Below are 12,886 nucleotides of genomic sequence, written 5' to 3'. Positions count from 1 at the left end.
AAAGGCACCCGTTTCATTTGCGTTTACATTAGCCCCTAGATGGTCCGCATCTCATTTTCTATGCTGCTGGCTGGCTGGAACCGAAGATATCATTTGTATTAAACCCAGTTTTGAGTTACTACCTCCATTACATGAGCAGTCAGCAGGCTGAAGGGAATAAGGGAAGGCATATGGATGTTTTGTGCAGAGAGTCACGTTATGACCACTAGGTACCCAAGGGCGCCCCTCTATTTTGATCTGTGTTGGGAAAATAAGGGGTTGCATTTATACCCTAAATCCTGAAAAATCTTAAGAAATCTTTAAAATCTTAAAATCTTTAACACTGAAAATGATAACAGTTTTAGATGCACACTGTATGGGTGTGAAAAAAAATCTTTTATGTTTTATTTTAATGTATATTTTGTTCCTCCTTTTTTTGTATGAATCTTTTGTAATCTCAGGAATTAATATATGGGAATAATCCTGTGTATAGAAACTGCATTATGTCGCTTTGTGTTCTTTTTGTATTATACTGAGTCGCTGTAAGGTAGCACTGTCACTGTAATACCCGTACTGATCTGTGAAGGTATGAAATGCATTATTATCACTTTAACCTCCCCTCTGTGTTCACTGTGTAATCCCAGTCTCCACCCAGGCTGAGAGTGAATGGGAGGTGATATGTCACGTATGTCTATTTATGATGTTCCACGGATCCCGTCCATGCGCATCACCGTGATGAGTGTTGACATGTGCCAAGCCTTTAAGGCCTGTTTTGCCACATTTCATCTTCACATAAAACACTCCTTTACTCCATGCTGTCCCAGTGAATGACTACTGAGTATTAAAGACTGTAAAGAGAACTGATAACCAGTTATCGCTCGCTTTTGGTATGGAAGGGTAGTTTCATCTGCTGCGAATCAAATAATGCCCTGTGTGTTGTCTGTAAGGCTTACATATTGTATATTGTCAAGTCTTCCAAAAAAATATCTGTCTGGGGAAACCTTCACACTTGCATACTGTTATAGGCTTGCATCAGTTAATTGCCATGCTGTCTTATATTTATTTTGGTGTATGATTTATTAATTAAAAATGTACATATTTTAATGAAATGACAGTGATGTTTGGTTAATGGTACCTTTTTTTTCTTCAGGCCAGGGATGGTGTTAAATTCTTACAAGCTTTGTACTTTTTTGAATCACACTGTCTGCTTTCTTTTAAATGGATCTCCACCAAAACCCAGAAACTTGCAGATAATGAGGCCCGGACATATGAAGTGTAATTCAGGGATAATTATCATGATTACTTGTCTTCCTTCTTGCTTTTAATTACAGTGATCTTGGAGAGCTTGGCATGAAGTGACAGGCAACAACGCCTTTTCAAGACCACCTGCCCTTGAGATGGTTACAGTGATTGAACGTTACATGATTTATCCTATAATTGAGGAATAGCATTGAATAGTCAGAGCTTGAAAATGAACGGTTCAAGTCTATTGGCTGAGCGTGGTTTGGCTGAAAAATGCTTTGGCTCTTTTTGTATGTTAAGTGCCTGCTTTGTAACCTTATCTGAGCGTATCCTTAAGTAGAATATTGGCATAGCCACAACACCACTGACCACATGCTGTCACAACATTTTGGCACGCAGTAGTCAACCAGAATTCAAACCGTGGCCATGAATGGGAACGTAAACACTTCCAAGCTATGAAGATCTGGAGCGCGGAAAGCCAGAAACGTTGAGTTAATGTAGTAACTGCCCTGGGCACTCCAACTATAATTTGCACTTGTTCATTTAGGAAACTTTTTCAGACATGTTTACTTAAACATTGCACAACACAATGAGCTTCAGCAGTGACCCCGTGACACAAAGGGAAGTAACCACAGCTTTTGGTGTCCAATTCAAGTCAAGCGCTAATGTACAGCTGAGCGTGCAGGTCTGTTAATAGCCCCCTCTTCAGACGCCTGGGCTGGCTTTCAATCCCCTCAGCTGTGGAGGAGGAACCAATTGTGGAGTAATTGCAAAAGCTCACATATCTTGACTCTATGGCTTAAAATCAAGTGTCCTCTGTGCCTGGTGTGTGTGTGTGTGTGTGTGTGTGTGTGTGTGTGTGTGTGTGTGTGTGTGTGTGTGTGTGTGTGTGTGAGAAATGACCATGAAAAATCATCTCTCTCTAACCCTGAAACAACTTTGCCCTCATTTTGAGAGCAAACTGGACCAAAGTCACAGCATAGAACTCCCTGCCACTGGACACTAGAGAATGACTCAGAAAACACTGATGGGTTTCAGGGACCACATGAGTACACCTATAATATGAGGAGAGTGGTCATGCCATTATGGAGAGATAAACAGAAATCTCTTCTCTCCAGTGTCGGGTTAACCTTAACCTAATTTGACAGCTTCTCAGGCTGCATCTTGAAATCATGCAGAGTGAAAAATGCTCTCATTAAAGCACAGTCCCTGGAGAATCCTGCTGTATTTTCCCGTTTTCACATAAGCTTAAAGCAAGAGCTCATCAAAAAACAGTTGGAGTATAGAAACATACTTTCATTAGGAAGTATGCTTCCTGGACATCAAAACATGATCTTGTTTTACCAGGTGAGCACGGTTTTAGCCTAAATTCTATTTTTTCTTATTTGAAATGCTAAGTGCCCAGGAGAGCGGTTTCGTTTCGTTGAGCATAGCATTTTTCTATCCTGAACAAATGGATGGTGGTTAGTTCTTCCTGGTTTCTGCTGCATTAGTCACTTTACAGAAAGAGCAAGAGCACACTAAAGTAATTAGGGGGGAAAACCACTGACATTTTAACATGTGAGGTTTGTTGAGGTGCAAACCAATGACTCATTGAATCACAGAGTGCTTTTATGCTTTATCATGAGGGCACACATTTGAGTGCACACTTCTCTAATGTTAAATTGATTAAACCTTGAGTGATGTGATTCACAAACTAAGTAAATACATCAGCCACGATTAACTTATTTGAGGGATGTATTTATCTGCTCTTACTTTAATGGTTAATGTGTCATTCATGCGTTTTCATTCCTTTAGCAGAAAAAGCCACAAACCTGCTAGCCAGCACTCAACATTTCAGCACTATTCATATTCATGATGAACATTAGAAATACATTGCCTAACAGTACAGCCATGGAGTCTTGGAATTCTTGTCTGAGGAAGGCTTAGATTCCTGATGGCTTTGTTATTTGACATATCAAGCCTGGTTAATCTGCAAACATGGCTTTGTGTGCAATCTGTACTAGCAATCTGTTCACACTGTTTTTCTGTTCATCACTCAGTGTTAAGAAGGGCTCACAGTGCACTCAAAGTGTAAAGAGTGAGTAAGACTGTCAATATGCCAATGGGTAAACAAAGACACACACACACACATTCACACACACACACACACACACACACACACGCATGCATCATCAGTCATGTGCCTAACTGTTTAGATTTTCATTTAATTAAGACGTTATCTAGTTATGTAGACAGCACATTGCAGTCAGAGGAACAGCTGTTAGACTGAGACCGTCACCACTGTAACAAGCTCAGTCCTTTCAATCACAAGATCTATTTATCAGCAGGGAATTCATGTGTCAAGCAGGCATTTTAACCAAATACAGTTAGTGGGAAATGTTTCTCTGCAAACACGTGACATGGGTGGAAGTAACACACAAGACAATGCTGGCCCGAGGAGTATTGATCACAATGCCCTCCACTTCTAAAAAGATGATTTAACCTCCAATAGTGGACTGATTTCACTGATAAGTCTTTTTTTTTTAACTGTAATTGCATGAATCGTTGTTTTAGCTATAACTATTGTGATTTATCAATGTATGGAATATTGGTGATGAGTGCGAGTTAATGCATTCCTCTTGAACCGAACTAAACCAAATCCACTGATGAATGACAATACTTAGTATATTGTGTGTGTGTGTATTGGAGTGTTTCATACATAGTGTCCCGCACAGCTGTATCAGTGACTGACTGAACCAATAAGTGACCACTGATTGTGCACATTATGAAATCTCTCAGCCAGTGTTTTGCAGCTTAAAGATGTCAAACAGATTAATGATGGCTGTAAATAGGGAGTCTGGTCATTCTATGCCCAGGAGCTAAGCACAATAACATCCTCTCCAGACCACTCAACTATTCAATACAATGTCCACTAATCTCAGTCTTAAACTTCCAAATATTGTTTTTAGTGTGAATTAGTTAAGTATATATTTTATGTCTTTCTACTTGGCATTAAATCATGAAAATGTCATATGAAAATAGCACAACTGCGATGGTCTGGAGGCTTCTCAGTGTTAATTGTAGAGCAAAATACTAGCACTTTGTGTGACAGCTTACAATAGGCGAGATGGCTTCCATTAACCCACGTCTTTCATGTTGACAGAGTTTGAAAGTGGCTGTCTAAATATTTATCTTGACACTGATCCTCTAAATATTTGCTTTGCCTTCACGCCGCCCTCTTTGTGGCGCTCCACTCCCTACTCATCTTGGGCTTGACGAGATTAGTCGGCCCTCTAATTGACAGGGTTTGGTCCCTGTAATGCACCTACTGCGGAAGGCTTCCCTTGTCAAACAGATGCTGTGGGGATTTTGATATGCCGGAAAAGGTCAGGGTTGATCCCATCTCCCTTTTCACTGCCACAAACATTCGGATAACACAATATAAATCCCACTAGACTTGTATGTCCATGGTGATGTTATCCAGGCATGACAGATCCATTGTGTGTTTTTAAAAGAATGTCCCAGTGATGCTCTTGTAGCCCAATGCACAATGTCCAGGGAGCCGTTTCATAAACTCCACTGCGTAACCTCCTGACATAAAGGTCATAAGAGGGCCAATAAAAACTCAATTAGGGTATTGATTAAATTGACCACATGCACCAGAGTTTTTCATGGACAGATGCCAGACTCGTGACCTTACATGAAGACCATTGACCCCAAACTGAGTTCATGAACTGTAATACATGTGTTTTTATTTGGTTATTTGATCCCTTTACAGATATATGCTATATTTGAGAGGGGACCTATTATGCTTTTCCGGTTTTATACAATTTGATGTAGCTTTTTGTGTTTGTAAACAGTGGCTGTTACAAAAACCCAAAGTACACGCCAGAGTAGGAACTCTCTCCCGCAGAAACTAATTTAATCAGCTGCCTCAAACACTTGAATTCCAGCATTTTCCTCTGTTTATAAATAGCAGACTGATCATTGGACATTTTTTAGAACATACATTTGACAGAGTACAATGAGCATAATTAGGTGGCATATTTACTTTGAGTCACTGTTGAACCAGAACACTCCAGAACACTCCAGAACCAGTATTTAACTGATCTCTGATATGAGATTTCACATCTTATTTTCACACAGTTCTTCTCACAGTGCACTGATGTTGTGAATGACTCCAAAATAATCGTTTTTGTACAGCTTATAAGTTATAACCCTCACAAGGATGTGACGTCAAACTTCTTCAGAGAGATCTGTGGTTTTACAAGATGACCATAATCAGGCTACTGATTTGAGTCATAAAAGGAAGATCTGAACCGCACTGCTGAACAGTCCTGTTAGTTTGCACAGACAGCTGCCCTAATGCCAGTCACAAGCAGACAACCCAGAGTAGACTCATGAACACGAGGTGAACCCCTATCCTCACCAGCTTCCCATGTAGTTCTGTAACACTTCAGTGACGGAAAGGCACATCATTATGGTTAATGGGAGAGTGAAGTGCTGACTAGGCACTTCAGTCATCCCAGGAATGCCTCAGAATCAAAGCAGTGAGTCTAAAGTTGGCCAATGGCTGTTTATGGCGATGAGAGCTATACATTAAAACCCCTTTTGTTGGGACAGGAGGAGGCTGAGATGTAAGTGCTTTACCGACAGTGTGTGTGTGTGTGTGTGTGTGTGTGTGTGTGTGTGTGTGTGTGTGTGTATGTGTGTGTGTGTGTGTGTGTGTGTGTGTGTGTGTGTGTTAATGCATACGTGTGTGTGTGTGTATGTGTAAGCAGGGCTCTTGGAGTGCCACCAGATGGAGGAGGAAGCAGTCGGCGTTTTTTTAGGCGACATGAATGAGGCCCCAATGGCCAGGGCTTCCTGTGTGAAGACTATGAAAACAAAAAAAAGGGGACAGAGGGGGTTGCCTACATTCCAGAAGCCTCTGATAGGTACAGGCAACACGATTTGCCCAAAGCCTCTCACCTACAGAAGAATGCAGAATATGCCTGCCACCAATCAACACAGATGAAACCACACACACACACACACACACACACACACACACACACACACACACACACACACACACACACACACACACACACACACACACACACACACACACACACACACACACCACACAAAAATCAGCTTTCAAAAACAAGAAAAAAAGTAATAAAATGGTGCAAATATTGCTTAAAATAGGCTAAATTATCTGCCAACAGAACAGGAAGATTTGACTTACTAAGAGTTTCAAAAAACAAGTTAAAATAGCTAGCCTCAAAGAACCCAAATATATCTTAAAACTAGTGTGGCCAGACTAAAAACAAGTACGTTTGTCAAAATAAGTAAGAATTATTTTCTCAAAATGTAGGAAATTGTGCTGAAATTTGGCAAATGTTGCACCATAATCTTTAAATGAGGCTATATAAGGCAATTTATCTTGAAATCAGTACAACTACACCTAAAACAAGTATATATGCCTACATTTTTTAAAAATAAGAATTCTTTTCCTCGAAATGTAGAAAAATTTGCTTGTATTCAGCAAATGACATCAACATCATCTTGAATTCAGGCTATATGCTAGGAAATGTATCTTGAAATAAGTTCAGCTTCTCTAAAAACAAGTGCATTTGCCTAAAAACAAAAAAATGTAAGAATTCTTTTCATGAAATGTAGAAAAATGTGTCTGTATTCAGCAAATGATAGCAACATCATCTTGAATTGAGGCTATATGCTAGGAAATGTATCTTGAAATAAGTTCAGCTTCTCTAAAAACAAGTGCATTTGCCTAAAAACTAAAAAAAGTAAGAATTCTTTTCTCGAAACGTAGAAAAATGTGCCTATATTCAGCAAATAATAGCACCATCATCTTGGAATAAGGCTGTATGTTAGACAATTTATCTTGAAATCAATAAAGCTATACTAAAAACAAGTACATTTGCCTAGATACCATAAGAATTATTTTCTCAATATCTAGGACAATTTGCTTAAATTCAGCGATTTTGTTATTTCTTTATTAGCTTCATTTTTGCATTTAATCAGATCGTACAGTAGTGCGAGACAGGATGCTAGCTGGAGCGAGGGATTGAGAAATGTCCGCAAGGTGGACTCGAACCTGAACTCTTACCTGAACTCTTACCTGTATCCCCATCAGACCCATTCATGGTGCAGGGTTGCTACTGCGTGTGCCACAGCTCCTTCCCTAAAACAGTCATCTGTTGAAGATATTGGCATTTTTTTGGAGAGTTTTGAAGTCAATGCAAATGTGCAATTGATCATTGAAATAATGTAGATTTTGCAGATAGCACAAAGAATGCTTCAAATAACTTTTAATTAGTAACTTCAACCTAGACACAGTTGCTATGGTAAAAACAGCTGCGAATGCTATCTGCACAATCTCTATTATCTCAATGATCAATTGCACATATGCATTGACTTCAAAACTCTCCAAAACAAATACCAATATCCTCAAGAGATGACTGCTTTAAGGTTGGAGCTGTGGCGCAGCAACCCTGCACCATGAATGGTAATGATGATGGGGACACAGGTAAGAGTTCAGGTTCGAGACCGACTTGCATTTGTTTCTCAATCTCTCCCTCCAGCTCGCTTCCTGTCTCTCTCTCCTATCCGATTATAGATATTTCTTACGGTATTTAGGCAAATGTACTTGTTTTTAGTGTAGCTTTACTGATTTCAAGATAAATTGCCTAGCATGCACACTCATTTCAAAAGGATGTTGCTAGCATTTGCTGAATATAAGCACCTTCCCCTCTATATTGAGATAATAATTCTTAAATATTTTTGGCATCTAGGCCAATGTTCTTGTTTTTAGTGTAGCTTGACTGCTTTCAAGATGAATTGCCTAGCATTCACACTCATTTCAAAAGGATGTTGCTAGCATTTGCTGAATATAAGCACCTTCCCCTCTATATTGAGATAATAATTCTTAAATATTTTTGGCATCTAGGCCAATGTTCTTGTTTTTAGTGTAGCTTGACTGATTTCAAGATTAATTTCCTAGCATGCACACTCATTTCAAAAGGATGTTGCTAGCATTTGCTGAATATAAGCAACTTTGCCTACATATTGAGATAATAATACTTAAATATTTTTGGCATATAGGCCAATGTTCTTGATTTTAGTGTAGTTTGACTGAGAAGGATAAAATGCTTGAAATAAGAAACTCTGACTTTGACTAAGCAGTTTTGTACTTCAAATTATAATAATGGCAATTCTAGTTTCAAGCATTAACATGCTCAGAACCAGTTATAAAATCTCAGTAACAAGTAATACACCCTTATTAAGATAAGTTAGGACTGAAACGCTTATAGCAAGTGAAATGTTCTAACACAAAAGCTGCCTGTAAGAAGTAATAACTTGTCAGACAAAAAACAAGCATACATTGCCTTGATTAAAGATATTTTATCTTACTAAGATTTCACTTTTTGCACTGTACAAAAACAAAATGATCAAAGTTACATCACACGGAACACTGGAGGGAGTAAATGTTATGTTATCACAAATAGAAATAGAAACGGGAGTAAACAAATGGCAAACAAGAAGATAAAAGCAGTCGTTTCAACAGCCGCCGTGACAAAACAACTGTAAGCTTGTGTGAAGGGAGGACAGAAAACAAGGACCGGAAGGACTGCGAAACGTCAACACTTACACAGGAAGATTACACAGGGTTGGTCACTTACACTGGAAGATTATCCTGGCCTTGTCTAGGATCACATGAAGCATGGGAGCTGATATGTATAGGCACTCTGTCTTGACATACGTGTGCATGACGTCATGAGTCCTGAAATGCTTGATTGTTGGTGGGCTGGACCCAGTTGTTGGATACTGCCATGATAAGACTACTGTTCTGAAAGCTAAGTAGAGGGTGTTAGTTATACAGATAGACACTAGCAGTGCTAGCAGTAGAATTAGAGCTTTAGCGTTGGAGCTATAGTTTCGTTAACCATATCAACAAACACATACAAACTTTTGGCAGTACTTAAAGGCACCCAGTGCAACTTTATGTAAACATTCAATGAAAAATAAACATTCAATTTCTAGTCTTTTTTACACGTAGTAAGTTTCAATAACTCCATACCATTACATATCGTCATTCAAGGAGCAAAGATAAGACGTCATTGTGTGGTGAGAACTGATAGAAAATCGTAAACAACAACAATCGCCGGTGGGGAGAGGCCATTTTTCCATTGACTGGAAGCCTGCTGTATTTATTGTAGGTTACAAAAAATAAAGAAGATGGCGGCGATTGTTGTTGTTATCGATTTTCTATCAGTTCTCACCACACAACGACGTCTCATCTTTGCTCCTTGAATGTCGATATGGAATGGTATGGAGTTATTGAAACTTACTACGTTTAAAAAAGACTAGCAATTGAATGTTTATTTTTAAGCCTCGAAAGTTGCACTGGGTGCCTTTAAGGCTGAGCTTGATCGTTTTAATGTTCCTGCAAAGCCTGTAACATGTCATTGGAGAAACAGGTTTGACTGCTGATGTGGGAAGAAACAAAGGGTTAAAGGAACACTGCTGCCACAGTTCCTGTTAGGATAGCATAGTTCAAGAGTTCCCGTCACACTACTGTCAAATCACGATGACATCGCCATTGTGCATCTCAATGGGTTGATAAAAAGCCTCCATGATAGTATCATTTTTTTAATGATTTTTTTGACTTGTCATTGAACATGCAATGGCTGTGGAGGGAAACATGTTTACAGGAAATAGAAAAAGAGAACTTATTTATTCAGAGACAATAAACGGAACAAAACCGTGAAAAACTTATAGGTGTTGCATTGAAAGTAGAATATTGCCTCGGTCATAATTTGAATACTCTGTCAGTAATTAACTGACATAAGAGACCGTGATGGTACAATAAAAGTAATTAAAAGCGTTTTACAGAACCAATACCGCAACACTCTACAACCACATTCATAACATCAAAGTCTTGTGTCCTGGCGGACACGAGTTACTGTGTGACATTATTGCTTTTTAGTTTTTGCAGACTGTGTGTGGGTGTGCTTAATTGTCTGAAAGAAAAACAAGAGTCATGATAAAAGCTGAGTCTGTGTTCTTCCAAGTGTGTAATCTGAGCTTTGATCTGACAGGGAGTGTCTGACATTTTCCACTTGAGAGAAAGAAAGAAAGAAAGAAAGATGGGTGCCATTCAAACATAATGGTTTAGCACATAAACTGTTTTGAACTTGATGAGGGTTAGTAACATAAGAGAAAGAGAAGGACAGAAAGAGAAAGAAAGAGAGAGAGAGAGAGAGAGAAAGAAAGAGAGAGAGAGAGACTGATAGTGAATACAGCTGAAATGAGTCATTGCCATGTATTCCCCTGGGTAGTTCAGTCAGTTCAGGCTGTGCCAGCCCAGGAGACCAGACTGATCAGAGCCCATCGGGGGCTCAGTAATTGGAAACAGAGCTCAGTCCCAGTCACTCTGGCAAACGCCGCAGGTGTGTTCATACACCCAGGATGCTGGGAAATGCTGTGATAAAATAGGACATTTCAGCTTCTGGAGAACAGGACAGCAAAGTGTAGGAGTTTGTTTTATTGTTTGCTTTTTTGGGTTGTTTTGTTTGTCATCAGCGCACAGCACCACTGAATGCTATTTGAAATTATGACCAGTTTGCACTTTTCAAACTCCTGATTTGGCAGCACTGCATTGTTATTGTACAATTATTGGCATTGTATTGACACTTTCATTTTAAAAAGGCCTTCTTTTTGGCAGGCTGCACATAATGCTACCAGGATGTCATCTGGGCAAAAGGCTGGTACTTCCCCTCCATTAAACCAAACATGAGGAGTGTAATTCTCACTCACAGAAAAGTTTCCTGACCATAAATAGTTTTGGGAGGGGTTAATCAACTCCCTGCAATTACAGGAAATGGCAATCAAATATTGCGACAAAATCAGCCACTCGGTAGAGAGGTCCAACGGGGACTGCAGCTAAAAGAGAATATCTTGTAAACAAGTCAAATAAGGTTATGTAGGTGTAGATACATCTCAATATAACTGAGGTTTAGCTCAATACCTACCTACTTGACACATACAAATGTCTGGCATTGTGAATCAATCATGTGAGATTAAGCAGTGACTGGATAATTGTAGGATTTCAGTTTGTGGAGCAGAGGTCTGTTCTGTATTGAGCTTTCAGCCTTGGATGGCCAAAGCATGTTTTTGTTTTGCTTTCGTGTGGTTTTCCCCTGGACTGTAGCGTTGGTTCAGGTTGGGTGGAGCAGGAATTTGACTTAATCTAAGCAGGGATCTGGAGACTCCAATTGGGTTGTTATGAGAGAGTAACACAGCTGAATTCAGCTCTCCGTCTCAGATGTGACTCCCTTAGAGCGCCGTTATTCTTTATTCATTATGGCTGTGATGTTTAACTCATTGTTCTTCAAATCCCCTGCACCTCCAGAGGGAACAGTGTACCTCTCAAAACATTGTGTTCTCTTTCATTTCAAACACTGCATGCCAGAAAGTACTTTTTTAGAAGCTGCAGGGGAAAATTGCATAGGACAAAAAAACCAGCAGATTGTGTGAGATCTGTTTCTATGCTAATTTTGGTTCTCCAAAAATAGAAGTATGTGAATGTTGTTTAATCTATTTGAGGAGGGGGAGCCCCAGCAACACCACCTGCAGGCCCTCAGTCACGTCTCCCCTGGGAAGCCCACGCTTTTTTGGGTGCTAAAAGGCATCTGGAGAGCATTTCCTGTACTCTAATTCCACCCCAAAACTTCAGCACATTCAAACCTCCATTTGCTGACACTCAAGCTTGAGGCGTTTTAGACATGACCCAGTCACTGGTGATGTTTAAAAAGCATATCCTGCCGTGTTCCCTCTTCAGCCCATGCAATGTACTCTGATTCACTAGCATTTGTGTATAAAGTTAAAATGCTGCCAACAGATGTTCGCAATGCAGATGTTGCCATCTCTTCATTTCTATGAGACACTACAATATAAACAGGAAAGGGACTCCCAAAAAAACATTCACTTCCACAGGGAACGATCTTAGGGTTATATTAGTCGAAGCACATGGGGCTTGCAGTACATACCTACCTATTTAACTGATAATGATGTATACACTTGTGACTTTCACACTTCTTTTTCACACAGTCATCTAAAAACAGATAAGGCGTTAATAAATTAGCTGACAATGTTTCCCTGAAGGAACATTTTTCCAATGAACAGATACATCCCAATTAAGCCAGAAATGGCTTGGGAAAAATATTGGGATCACCTATTTCTGCCGGCACCGACATTCTTGGCGGATGGCCCAAGGGGTCCACATTGCTGAAAGCCGAGGATGCTCTGTTTGCTGAGGGCAGGCCAGGGAGAGGAGGCAGCCAAGTCTGGCCGGCAGGGCCCCATTCCCACGCCACTATCACCACCATTACCATGCTGAAAAGCATCTGTCATCACTCCAGGGTTAATGGGCCTCCTGTTAGCAGTGCCCAAAGCTAGGATAACTAATAGGCTAGCTCACACTCAGAGAGATGGGTAGCCTACATGCAGACTGCAACAGCTCTATCAGGCCCCGATCAGAGAGTCTTGTAACATTCACCGCACTGCCTTTTTTGTTGAAGCCTACTATTTAAAAATATATTGAAGCCTACTTTTTAAAACAGTTCACTGCGTTTTTGTTGTAGTTGCTCGGCAACCATTAAATCAGATGTGC

General features: G+C 39.9%; 1 protein-coding gene across 1 annotated transcript in view; it reads left to right on the top strand.

Annotated features, from left to right (window-relative positions):
• cspg4ba (chondroitin sulfate proteoglycan 4ba) overlaps positions 1 to 1,037 on the top strand; it is a 25,998-nt gene extending 24,961 nt beyond the window's left edge. Inside the window, exon 10 of the mRNA XM_080852792.1 lies at positions 1 to 1,037. This exon is cut by the window's left edge and continues 2,548 nt beyond it. The gene's annotated coding sequence lies outside the window, so the exon portion shown is untranslated.
• The last annotated feature ends 11,849 nt before the right edge of the window (positions 1,038 to 12,886 follow it).

Source organism: Sprattus sprattus, assembly GCF_963457725.1.
Source record: "Sprattus sprattus genome assembly, chromosome: 15".
Lineage (NCBI taxonomy): Eukaryota > Metazoa > Chordata > Actinopteri > Clupeiformes > Clupeidae > Sprattus > Sprattus sprattus.
Note: the sequence above shows the minus strand (reverse complement) of the source record. Positions and strands in the feature narration are given on the sequence as shown.